Source organism: Typopeltis vanoorti, chromosome 12, assembly GCF_054136105.1.
Source record: "Typopeltis vanoorti isolate ZY-2024b chromosome 12, IOZ_Tvanoo_1.0, whole genome shotgun sequence".
Classification (NCBI taxonomy): domain Eukaryota; kingdom Metazoa; phylum Arthropoda; class Arachnida; order Uropygi; family Thelyphonidae; genus Typopeltis; species Typopeltis vanoorti.
The window spans coordinates 39,554,905-39,567,246 of record NC_143560.1 but is presented as its reverse complement, the minus strand read 5'-3'; the positions used below and the strand labels follow the sequence as shown (position 1 = coordinate 39,567,246).

Here is a 12,342-nt window from a genome sequence, read left to right as displayed (position 1 = left end):
TGCAGTATCTACATAGATAAAATTACAACAAATCTTATTACATCAGTACATAAATAGGCAAAAAGGAATTATATATTATTATTATTATTATTATTATTATTATTATTATTATTTTGGGCAACTCCAAGGAGTCAACAGACTCATCAAGGGAGGCCCTAACATCATGTCAAGAATAACTATTCGCCATTCACACAGTATCTATCATACATCGCCTTGAACTCATTCACGGTCATAGCACCCACAACACTCTGGCAGCTTATTCCACTCATTTACCACTCTCCAAGTAAAAAACCTAGCTCTAACACCCTTGTTAACCATATTCTTGCCCAGCTTCCATGTATGGCCCCTAGTCCTCCCACCACCAGTCCTATTCTCAAAAATATCTTCTGGATTGGTCTTATAGAAACTCTTCAGTAATTCGAATGTCTCAATCATATCATCCCTTTTCCGCCTATCAACCAATTTCTGCAATCCACAAATCTTCAACCTGTTTTCATAAGGTTCATTCCACAGACCTGCCATCATCTTGGTCACTCGTCTCTGGATCCTCTCCATCTCCTCCCCATCAAGAAGAAACCCTGGCACCCATATCTGGGCACAGTAGTCCATATGGGGTCTTATCAGGGCTCGATATAGAGGAACAATAACTTGTTTGTCTCTGCTGGTTAAAGTATTCTTCAGTAACCAAGTGATTCGATGAGCTGATTTAGCCACTTTTGCAATATGCCCAATATGCATGCATAAAAATTACGTTTAGCAATGTGGTATCTACATATAAACAAAATTACTACAAGGTTACACAAATATACAAGGTGCCCTACAGCAATACATAATTAATCAAAAAATAAACTAGTAAATAATATGTATGCACAAAAGTTAAGTTAAGCAATGCAGTATCTACATATAAAACAAATTACTGCAGTGGTTATAGCAATGCTCAAGGTCAAAAGTTACAGCAGTACTTAAATATTCAACAGTACAAGTTAATAAACAAAATGAATGTACAAAACAAAGCCACGGAATGCAGTATCTACATACAGATAAGATTACAACAAGTGTTATTACAACAGTACATAAATAGTCAAAAAGGAATTATTATACAATATGCATACATAAAAATTACGTTTAGCAATGTGGTATCTACATAGAGCAATCCTTCGATTAATGCACCTAATGCATTCTTTAAAACAGGCTAATTAATCAAACATAACAACCTTTGGGAAAAAGTATAATTAATTCCTCAAATTTATTTTTTGATCCTTAATTTTTTTTATAAAAGAATTAGGATACATCTCAGGGTCTAGTTAAAGGAAAACCATGAAGCTGAAAGATAACATATTATGAAAGAAAACATATTTAGAATATAAATTTATTATTCTACTTCTTAACAAAGAATTCAGCTAACGTAGTTTGGCAGGCATTCTGTTTATTTTTTTCATACAGCTGATGATATGGTTCTATTGCTCTTCTACTACTGCAAATTTTACTGCTTCTCTTTTCATCAGGATCAGCCTCTAATCACTGCTGCTTAAAAACTTTGCTTGTACGAAAAATATTTTCAAATTGTTTCTGGGAAATCTCTTTGGACTTGTCAGTGATTATATTTTCTTCATATTCTTTAGGATCTTCCCACTGTGCATCTAAATTTAGCAGGTTGGAATCATTCAATTTCTCAGAATGAGATTGAATTAACTCTTGGACATTATCATTGTCAATCTCATCAAAACCCGATTTACACCCGATGGTAGCATTTTCCTCAAGAACATTATCCATTTCATTTGAAACGCCTCTAATATCATTTGCGCAATGTGGAAGAATGTGCATCCAAATGGCTCGCATAATGCTAGCAGTAATTTCATTTGACTTTGTGACTTTATAACCAGGCTGAGATTTCTCTGATTTGGCAAGAAAACTCTTGGAAGGCATTTGCTTCCAAAAAAGGCCGGTTTCATTAACATTAAATATTTGTGGATCATAATAGCCCCCCTTCCTTCTTCCACAATTTTTTCCAAAATCTCTGGATAATTTGCAGCCACCTCCTTATCTGCACTTGCAGCTTCGCCTGTGATTAGAACATTTTGTAAGTTATTTCTCTTTTTGAAATGCTCCAACTACCTAGCATTAGCATGGAATTATTCTTCTTTTCCATCATTGATAGCCCTTTCTTTCAAGTTTGCAAAGAGACTTAATGCTTTTGATTTAATAAGGTCAGTGCTTTGCAGGATCCGTTTTTGATTACAATCTTCAATCCATATAGAAAGAAGTCTCTCTAATTCAATCATTATAATACTTTGATTTCAAGTGCATGCATGATGAACTTAAAATTGCTCTTATAGTTGATTCACCCATTTTTGTGTTGTTGTCCTATGTTTGCTCTGGACTTGCCTTGTTCATTTTTCTTTATTTCAAGTTTTTCTTCCAATGAGATTACTTTTGGAATCATTTTTACACCTCCACTTTTTTGCTCACTAATTCTTTTACTCATGATAAAAGGTTGGGAAAATACTTTAAAATAAATGTAAGGCATCGTGGCTTAGTTGGTTAAAGTGCCTGTCTAGTAAACAGGAAATCGTGGGTTCGAATCCCACCGGTGCCTTTAAGTAGCTTCTTCTTTGGAGTTTTTAATTGGTGAATAGTCCTATTTTTGAGTGCTAAATTGTTTCTCTGGAATACGAGCGTACTATAGTGGTTGTTTTTTGAAGTTAGTGCTGTCGCGATATTGTGTATTTTGTTTACCGAGAAGACGGGGCAGATGCATAACAGTGGAAGACAAGACGAAGCTAAGTTTTCATTACTGTATTTAGTTTTATTTCATTTTATTTAGTGTACGTAATGTTTTGTTTTGCTTGTAATTGTTTACTTATTTAGCATTTATTTATTTTTGATTTTGAATAATTAACGATTACACAAGTAGTCCCTCGGCAGTAACGAATGATGGTGGATTCAGCTGCAGTCGCAAATGGCGTGTCGCCAAGTCCTCCGCCATTTGGGCACTCTATTATAAGAAATATAATAAGGGAGTTTGTGTTACAGTATTTGTGGCATGTATCCGTCTCGGGAATTGGATGTCTGGCTTGTGAGAGAGGATGAGGTGCGTGTGTGTTTAAAGTGCAGGCAGTGGGAGGAAATAAATGCAGCAGATATCTCAATAACCGACTTGTTGCTCCAGGAACAGGAAATGAATACGGGAAAAACGAGTAGTGTGATAGGAGAGAATGAAGAAAAAAATGTGAATGAGAAAATAATAGTTGATAGTGTAGAAGGCATGAGTGACTGTTAAAGTTTAGATGGTTTTGTTTGGGAGAGTGAACTTCGATTTAGAGTGACTGACCTGCAGAGGGAGATAGAGGAGCTGAAAGAGGAGGTGGAATGTCTTGGGAGAAGTATGATAAGTATGAAAGATGAGATTAGAAGAATGGAAGAGATAAATGCAAGGCAAATCGGAGTAGGGGAGAGAGAGAGTTTTGGGAATGATAGGAGAGGAGAGAAATTTGTGAATGATAAAAGAGGAGAGAATGGAATTGGATATGAAAATGGAAATGGAGAGAATGGAAACAGGAGAGAGATGTATGGAAGTGCTAGAAGAGGAGAGAATGGAAACAGTAGGAGAGAAGGAATGAGAGAGAGGTATGGGAATGTTAGAAGAGGAGAGAATGGAAACAGTAGGAGAGACAGAATGAGAGAGAGGCAGAGGAGTGCTAGAGGAGGAGAGAATGGAAACAGTAGGTGAGACAGAATGAGAGAGAGGTATGACAGTGCTAGAAGAGGAGAGAATGGAATGAGAGAGAGGTATGGGAGTGCTAGAAGAGTAGAAAATGGAAACAGTAGGAGAGAAGGAATGAGAGAAGGGTATGCGAATGCTAGAATAGGAGAGAATGGAAACAGTAGGAGATAGGAATGAGAGAGAGGTATGGGAGTGCTAGAGGAGGAGAGAATGGAATGAGAGAGGGGTATGGGAGTGCTAGAAGAGAAGAAAATGAAAACAGTAGGAGGGAATGAGAGAGAGGTATGGGAATGAAAGAAGAGGAGAAAATGGAAACGAGAGGAGAGAGGGAATGGTAAGAGGTATAATGTATGGGGACTCAATGATCCTTGGTGTTCAAGATAGGAGGCGTGAAGAGTGTTTGCCAGGAGAAACGATAGAAAGGGTGGCTTTGGCAGTTAAGAGAGGTGAAAGGGTGGATGAGATGATTGTGATGGTGGATACAAATGACTTGAGTGGTGGTGTAAATAGGGCGGCGAGAGATATGAGATTCTTGCTTGAGGTCGTACGAAAGAAGACACAGAGAGGAAAGACAGTGTGTGTGTGTTGCCTAGGTATGATAATGACGAACTGAGCAGAAGAGCAGTAATATTGAATGACATAATAGCTACAATGTGTGATAAGGACTACAATGAGGACTGGAATATGTGGATGCTTGGAGTGTATTTGAGGACAGAGAGGAATTGTATGCAAGAGAACACTTACATTTGAATGAGGAAGGATGTAGGCATCTGGAGAGATTGCTGTTCTGAAAAAGTCAGTGTGTCTCAGGGAGGATGGTAGCAGGGGTGGCCTCTTGTGGGAATGGGGGACGACATCAGGTAACACTGAGCTCAGTGAAGTCTAGAGGGGATAATGCTGGGTATAGAAACAACATCATTTATATGCTATATACTAATGCCAGGAGTATCCGGAATAAGGGAGAGGAATTGGTGGCGCAGATAGCATCAGCCTGGCCAAAAATTATTGGGATCACACGAGACATGGTTGACAGAAGAGGATATAATAACAGGAATAGAAGTTGCTGCATACAGCATTTTTCGGAAGGATACGAAGAGAAAGCATGGTGGTGGAGTACTGCTTATGATAAGTGATGACCTATGTCCTCTAAGAGTGGAGACTTTGGAAGGCAGTGACACTAATGATTTGAAAGCATATGGTGTGAGGTAGAGGTGGGCAAGACAGGATATTTAGTGGGGTGTTGCTACAGATCCAGGAGTACAGAGGGTGGGGATCAGGAAATGTTTAGACAGTTGAGTTTGGCAAGTGCAAGAAGAATGATTGTTTTGGGAGATGTTAACTACAGTAGTAAAAACTGGGAAGAGGAAGATGCATGTAGCAATAAGGGAATGGAATTACTAGAATTCTTGAGGGACAAATGTCTTAGGCAACATGTAATAGAGGGAACAAGAGGTTCAAGAGTTTTGGATTTGGTTATAGCATCAGAAGAGTTGATAATAACTGAGATGACATCTCTCCCACCAGTTAAAGAGAGTGACCATATGGTTTTGACTTTGAAAATGAATAGACATGTAGGAGTCTCAAAGAGACGGGAACGTATGTGAAATTATAAGGCAGGTGATTATAATAGTCTAAGACATCAACTTGGGGAAGTTTCATGGAGGGAGGAATTGGAAGGCCGGGATATCATTAGTGCGTGGGAAATTATGAAAGAATATGTGTTAGCAGAAATGGTAAGTTGTATACCACGAGTGAACAAGAGGACACAATTTGGAGTAAAGTGGATGACAAACAATATTAAACAGGAATTGCATGCGAAAAAGAGGTTATGGAAGAGATATAAGGAGACAGGAGAAGAGAAGATGCATGAAGAGCACAAGACACAGGCCAGAAGAGTGACTAGTATGGTAAGGAAGACGAAACTGGAATATGAGAGGAGATTGGCCCTAAGATCCAAAGAAAACCCTAGGGAATTTTTTAGAAATGTGGCCAGTAGGAGGAGAACTGACTGTGGAAGAATGATACTGTGGGATTAAAGTAGGAATAGAGTGACTGATGCAGAGGACATAGTAGAATTGTTCAATGACCATTTTATTGGAGTATTTCATCCTGGAGGAGTCAGTTTTAATAATAGAGGGATAGGGCAGGTTCAAGGTTTAGGGATACAGGGGGAGGGTGTGTTTCGAATACTGAGTATGCTGGATGTCAGTAAAGCTGTGGGACTAGATGGTATTTCACCACGAGTTTTGAGAGAATGTGCTGGGGAACTGACAGTGCCTTTGCCCTGGCTCTTCAATGAAAGTCTCGCTACTGGAAAGGTGCCCATGTAATGGAAGGAAGGTAAGATAGTGCCATTGCATAAAGGCGATAGCAGAGTGGAAATGTCTAATTATAGACCAGTTTGCGTGTCATCAGTAGTTAGTAAGATCTTGGAGAAAGTAGTGAAGGACTGTATACAGCATTGGGCAGATGAGGGTAATGTTATCTGTGAGAGTCAACATGGATTTGTGAAGGGGCGCTCTTGTTTTAGCAATATGCTAGCCTTTTATAATAAAGTTACAAGAGCATTAGATGAGGGAAACACATATACTGCCATTTTCTTAGACTTAGCGAAGGCATTTGACAGGGTGCCACATGATCAGCTGATATTTAATTTGCAGCACATGGGTCTGGATGTCAGATTGGTCAACTGGATTCAGGATTGGCTGTCTGATAGGTATCAGAGAGTTGTGTATGGTGGGACAGTTTCAAGGAAGCAGAGGGTTATAAGTGGGATCCCACAGGGCTCAGTGATGGGACCTATATTGCTTAACCTTTATATCAATGACATTGTCAGTGGATTGCAGATGATGCAAAGCTGGGAAGGATTATTAGTAATAGTGCAGATGCGGCAGCCCTGCAAGAGGATTTGAATAAGCTAGATAGATGGGCAAATGAATGGGGGTTTCGGTTTAATGCAGCAAAATGTAAGGTCTTGAGGTTTGGGAAACATCAATGGGACACTGCATACTCTATGGGAGGAGTTATACTGGAGGAAGTAGGGAAGAAAAGAGATCTGGGGTTAATGATCGATAGAACCCTGAAATTTAGGGGACATGTTGCAAAGGTGGCGAAGGTAACACAGAGGATTGCTGCAATAATGAGAAGGACACTGACCTGCAGAGATAAAACAGTTATCATTCTGTTGTATAAGACCCTGATCAGACCACACTTGGACTACTGTTCTTAGATTTGGTCCCCAGGATTTGAAGGGGATAAATTAACTGTGGAAAAGGTACAAAGGCAGATAACAAAGATGGTTTCAGGACTGTACAATGATAGTTATGAGGATCGGCTGAGGGAATGTGGATTGCAGAGTTTGGTGGATAGAAGATGGAGAGGTGATATGATTGAGACTTTTAAACTGTTGAGAGGTGGTTACAGGGTTGACATTGGGGAGTTCTTTCGCTTGGTTGAACAGCGGGAAGGAGTGATGACAAGAGGCCATCCCTGGAAGTTACGAAAGGAAACTGTGAGCAAGAGGGTGAGGAGTGGTTTCTTTGCATGGAGGGTGGTTGAACCATGGAATGCATTGCCTGATGGAGTGGTGAGAGCGAGAACGGTCAATGAGTTCAAGGAGTGGTATGATAGACTTTGTGTTTCTTAGGAAGGACCTCCCATGATGAGTCTTTTGACTCCATGGAGGTCTGGATAATAATAATAATAATAATAAAGTATAGAATACAATTGCAACGGAGGCACGAGACATGATCAGCGAAATGCTATGTAATTAGCAGATGACATAATTTTTGATGGTAAATTTGAACATAGTGTACATGGAAATACCTTACTGTAGTATGCCATTAAAAAAAAGCTTTGTAAAATGAATGTTTTAAATTGGTAACTAAATTATTTCATACTGGTGAGTGATTTTTTAAAATAGTTAGTCATAAAAAATATATAGATAGATAATTTTTAAAATCTGTAACATTTATTTTTAAGATAGGTGCACTAATTGAATTTGGGTGTAGACAAGGTTACACAAATATACAAGATCAGAGGCCACAGCAATACATAATTAGTCAAAAAATAAACCAATAAATAATATATATGTACAAAAGTTAAGTTAAGCAATACAGTATCTACATATAAACAAAATTACATTCAAATGTGTTTATACAAATTAATTCTTTGTAAAAAATTAAAAACATCATGCAATCTGCACTCCACCAGAATATGACAAATAGTGAGACATGTATTGCATTTTTCACACATGGGAGAGTCATCAGCCCTCAGTAAATAAGAGTGTGTAAGATGACTGCGACCTATGTGGAGCCTAGCAGGAAGAACTTCCTCTCTTTTCTTTATACATTGACTAAAATGGCAATGCTTAATTTCAGGTTTAATGTTATATAATTTGTTTGTCAATGCTTCCGGCCATGATGACTGCCATTGAACAATTAGCTTTGATCTTATAAACTGTCTGTAGTCTGTATATGGTACTGCCAAACAGTACATGGGGAAAGTATGAGCTGATTTAGCAGCTATATCTGCAGCCTCATTTTCCTTAATTCCGATGTGACTGGGAAGCCAGCACAACTTGAACATCAAAATTAAGGATTTTCATTTTGTACAACAGGTGTAACACCTTATAAAGCACTGGATGTGGATTATACATAGGGAAAGAGATTATTATTATTATTATTATTATTATTATCCAGGCCTCCGTGGAGTCAAAAGACTCATTGTGGGAGGTCGTTTTTAGGAAATACAAAGTCTATCATACCACTCCCTGAACCTTAACCATCCCCACTCCAACCACTCTCTCTCTAGCAATGCATTCCAAGGTTCAACCACCCTCCACACAAAGAAACCATTCCTGACCCTCTTGCACACAGTCTCCTTTCATAACTTCCAGGGATAGCCCCTTGTCATCGCTCCTTCCCGCCGTTATCCTTCCCGAATGATAACTCTTTTATCTCTGCAGGTCAGCTTCCTTCTCAGTATTGCAGCAATCCTCTGAGTTACCCTCACCATCTTTGCAATATGCTCCATGAATTTCAGTTTTCTATCAATCATCACCCCCCAGATCTCTTGTCTCCCCTACCTCCTCCAGTACAGCTCCTCCAATAGAGTATGCATCGTCCCATTGATGTATCACAAACTTCAAGACTTTACAATTTGCTGCATTAAACTGACACCTCTCATTCATTTGTCCATCTATCTAGCTTATTCAAATCCTCTTGCAGGGCTACCACATCTGCACTATTACTAATAATCATTCCCAACTTCACATCATCTGCAAACAACTGAATGTCCCCTTGCAATCATTTACAATATCATTGATATAAAGATTGAACAATACAGGTCCCAGTACTGAGCCCTGTGGAACCCCACTTGTAACCTTCTGCTTTCTTGATATTGCCCCATCATACACAACTCTCTGATACCTATCAGTGAGCCAATCCTGAATCCATTTGACTAACCCGACATTTAAACCCATGTGCTGCAACTTAAATATCAGCTTATTATTATTATTATTATTACGGGTGACTTCAGGGAGTCCTTAGACTCATCGAGGGAGGCCCTAGATTATCATCTGGCACCCTGTCAAATGCCTTTGCAAAATCCAAAAAATGGCAGTATATGCCTTTCCCTCATCAACTGCTCTTGTCACTTTATTATAAAAGACAATCATATTACTAAAGCAAGAGCACCCCTTAACAAATCCATGTTGATTCTCACAGATAACATTACCCTCATCTACCCAATGCTGTATATAGTCCCTCACTAATTTCTCCAAGACCTTAACAACCACTGATGACACACAAAGTGGCCTATAATTAGACACTTCCAGTCTGCTACCACTCTTATGCAGCGGCACTATCTTACCTTCCTTCCATTCTCTGGGTAACTTTCCTTCAGCCAGACTTTTATTGAAAAGCCAGGTCAACGGAGCTGTCAGTTCTTCAGCACATTCTCTCAAAACCTGTGGTGAAATACCATCCAGTCCAACAGCTTTATTGGTATCCAGAGTACTCAGTATTTGGAACACACTAGCCTGTAAAGAGCTCAATGAGTCTGTATAAATGTACACACTTTTCTGTACACACTTTTGGTAGCAGTTTTCCTTTATATGCAAAAGTGCAAAGCTGAATGGCATGTAACTCTGCTGTATAATTGCTGCAAACAGGTGGGATCTGGTTGGAGATAATAATATAGGAAACACAGCAGCACAGCCAACAGAAGTATCAGTTCTTGAACCATCAGTATAGATGGGAAAGAAATCAGAGTGTGCTTCTCTGTGTGCTGTGCATTAAACAATTGCAGGTAGACAGATGATGGAGTATGAGACTTCAGTAGCTGGAAAAGTGAGAAGCTGCAGGATGGAGTGCAAACCTTCCATGGAAGGATGCTGTTATGTTCAGTGTAGGCAATGTTGTCAACATTCATACCGACAGCTTGCATAGTCTCTTTAACCAAAAGGACATATGGCAGTCTGAAGTGTGTGATATTGAGCTTCCCAATACAGAGAAAAGAGACTAGTCCATGTAGGATGATCTGGGAGAGACTTTATCTTTATGGCATAATTAAGAGACAACTGTTCCTGTTGAAGTGAATAGAGCTGGTTTTCATTTGCTTCAACATAAAGACTTCGAGTGGGTGATGTGCAAAAGGCTTCAGTAGCTCTCAGTGAGTACGGAAAACAAAAGTGCAGTCCAAGCAGAAATTGGCAAATCGGGCAAAGAAAAATTCTAGAGAGTTTTTAGATATGTTGCAAGTAGAAGGAAGTATGATCATGGTAAGATGATGTTAATGGATGATAATGGTAGAATGGTAACTACTGCAGGAGACATGATTGAGGTACTCAGTGATCAATTTATAAGGGTGTTTCATCCTGATCAGGGTGGAATCATGAGAAACTTAAGTGTAGAGCAGTGTTTCTCAACTGCCGGGAAGCGAGAAGTTCTCCTGGAATTTGTAATTTTAGTTTTCTAAGCATTTCTCATGAATAAATATTTTATAGTGAAAATATTCTAAGGGGAATAATATTTGTGAATGTGTCGAAAAGCTCAGACCGAGAACATCTAAATAAATCAGTGTAGCAAATGTCAGTGACCATGACGTGCATTTTTAAACATGGAGGTATTTATGAATTATTGTTAATTTTCACACATCAAAATCTTTCAACATTCAGGAAAGGGAATACTGCTGTCTATGACCGGTCATAAAAATTGCCTACAAGCCGATTACAACAATGAGTGGTGTATCCTCTGTTCTCAAAACTGAATGAAATAACATCTGAGTTGCAAATGTCACTGACCAATCAGCAAGAAGTATAAAGAAAATGTTGTCCACTGAAATTGAAGATCAAGGTACTCTGTATCCATAATAAATTTAGTTTAATCCTTTATCCAAGTGTGAGCAAACAAAGTTTGTGCCTGAAAATATCTTCAGGACTGTAGCAATTGCAGACGTGCTTTGCAAGGTGGAAGATACTGAGACAAGGAGTGATAAGAGCGTGGTCCACCTTTGCTCCAAGTTGCCAACAGTTGCACCACCTTGTTACAATCCTGAAGATATTTTCAGGAGCAAACTTTGTTTGCTCACACTTGGATAAAGGATTAAACTAAATTTATTATAGTCTAACCAAGTGCAAAATAAACTTCCAATAGTCTGTATCTAGTTCTGAAATCTAGTAATACTGAATACTGTTTCTTCGCAAGTTCATATTGCAGTGTGTAAGTGCTTGTTTCGAAACTGGAGTGGTGTGATTTTTTAAAAGTAATACGCCTACAGATTTAAAGTTTAATATGAATGAGACAAGGGACTTGGTTTAATTTTGGTGTTAAGAAATCTAGTATTGAAGGTGTTTGTGATGCAACAAATAGTGATTCATCCACCTCAAAGCTACAGATTGATCTCCAGGATGTACAAAAGGAGGGGAAAACTACCAGCACACAGAAGAAAAAGTCTGCATTCACTCATAAGTACATGGACAGCTATTTAAATTTTGGTTCCATATAATGCCTTGACACTGACCAATTGCCATGACCTCAATGTATCATTTGTGCTACTGTTTTGGGAAATGAAGCTATGAGTCATCGCGACTTACCAGACTTCTCAACACAAATCATTCCGATCTAGTCAACAAACCCAATGAGTTCTCCATGCATAAAAGAGATGCACTTAAAATAGATAAGAAAATTATTTCCCAAGCTTCAACCACTGACACTTCACTTCTGATGGCATCCTATTTAAAATCATTACAGATAGCTAAATGTAAAAAACTATATTCCACTGGCGAAGAACTCATTAAGCCTTCTTTAAATTACAGATACCAAGAAATTATATACTTGGCTTAATTCTTTATCCAAGTGTAAGTTTGTGCCTGAAGTATTTTCAGGACTGGTGCAAACTTTGTTTGCTTACACCTGGATAAAGGATTAAGCCAAGTATATAATTTCTTGGTGTCTTTAATTTACAGTTGAAAGGTGGATATCTGATATGGCAGAAGATACAGAAATGCAACTCTTGAAAAAAATTAAAAAATCAAAATTGTTTGCATTACACCTGGACGAATCTACAGATATTCAGAACAACAGCATTTTACTTATGTATGTACCAGGGGTGAATAT

General features: G+C 38.6%; 1 protein-coding gene and 1 non-coding gene across 4 annotated transcripts in view; one reads left to right on the top strand and one right to left on the bottom strand.

Annotated features, from left to right (window-relative positions):
- Nucleotides 1-12,342, bottom strand: part of LOC150100720 (uncharacterized) — a 217,321-nt gene that overhangs the window by 84,285 nt on the left and 120,694 nt on the right. The gene's annotated exons all lie outside the window — the stretch shown is intronic.
- TRNAT-AGU (transfer RNA threonine (anticodon AGU)) lies at nucleotides 2,523-2,596 on the top strand. Its single transcript has one exon. It is a non-coding gene; the product is annotated as a tRNA-Thr (tRNA).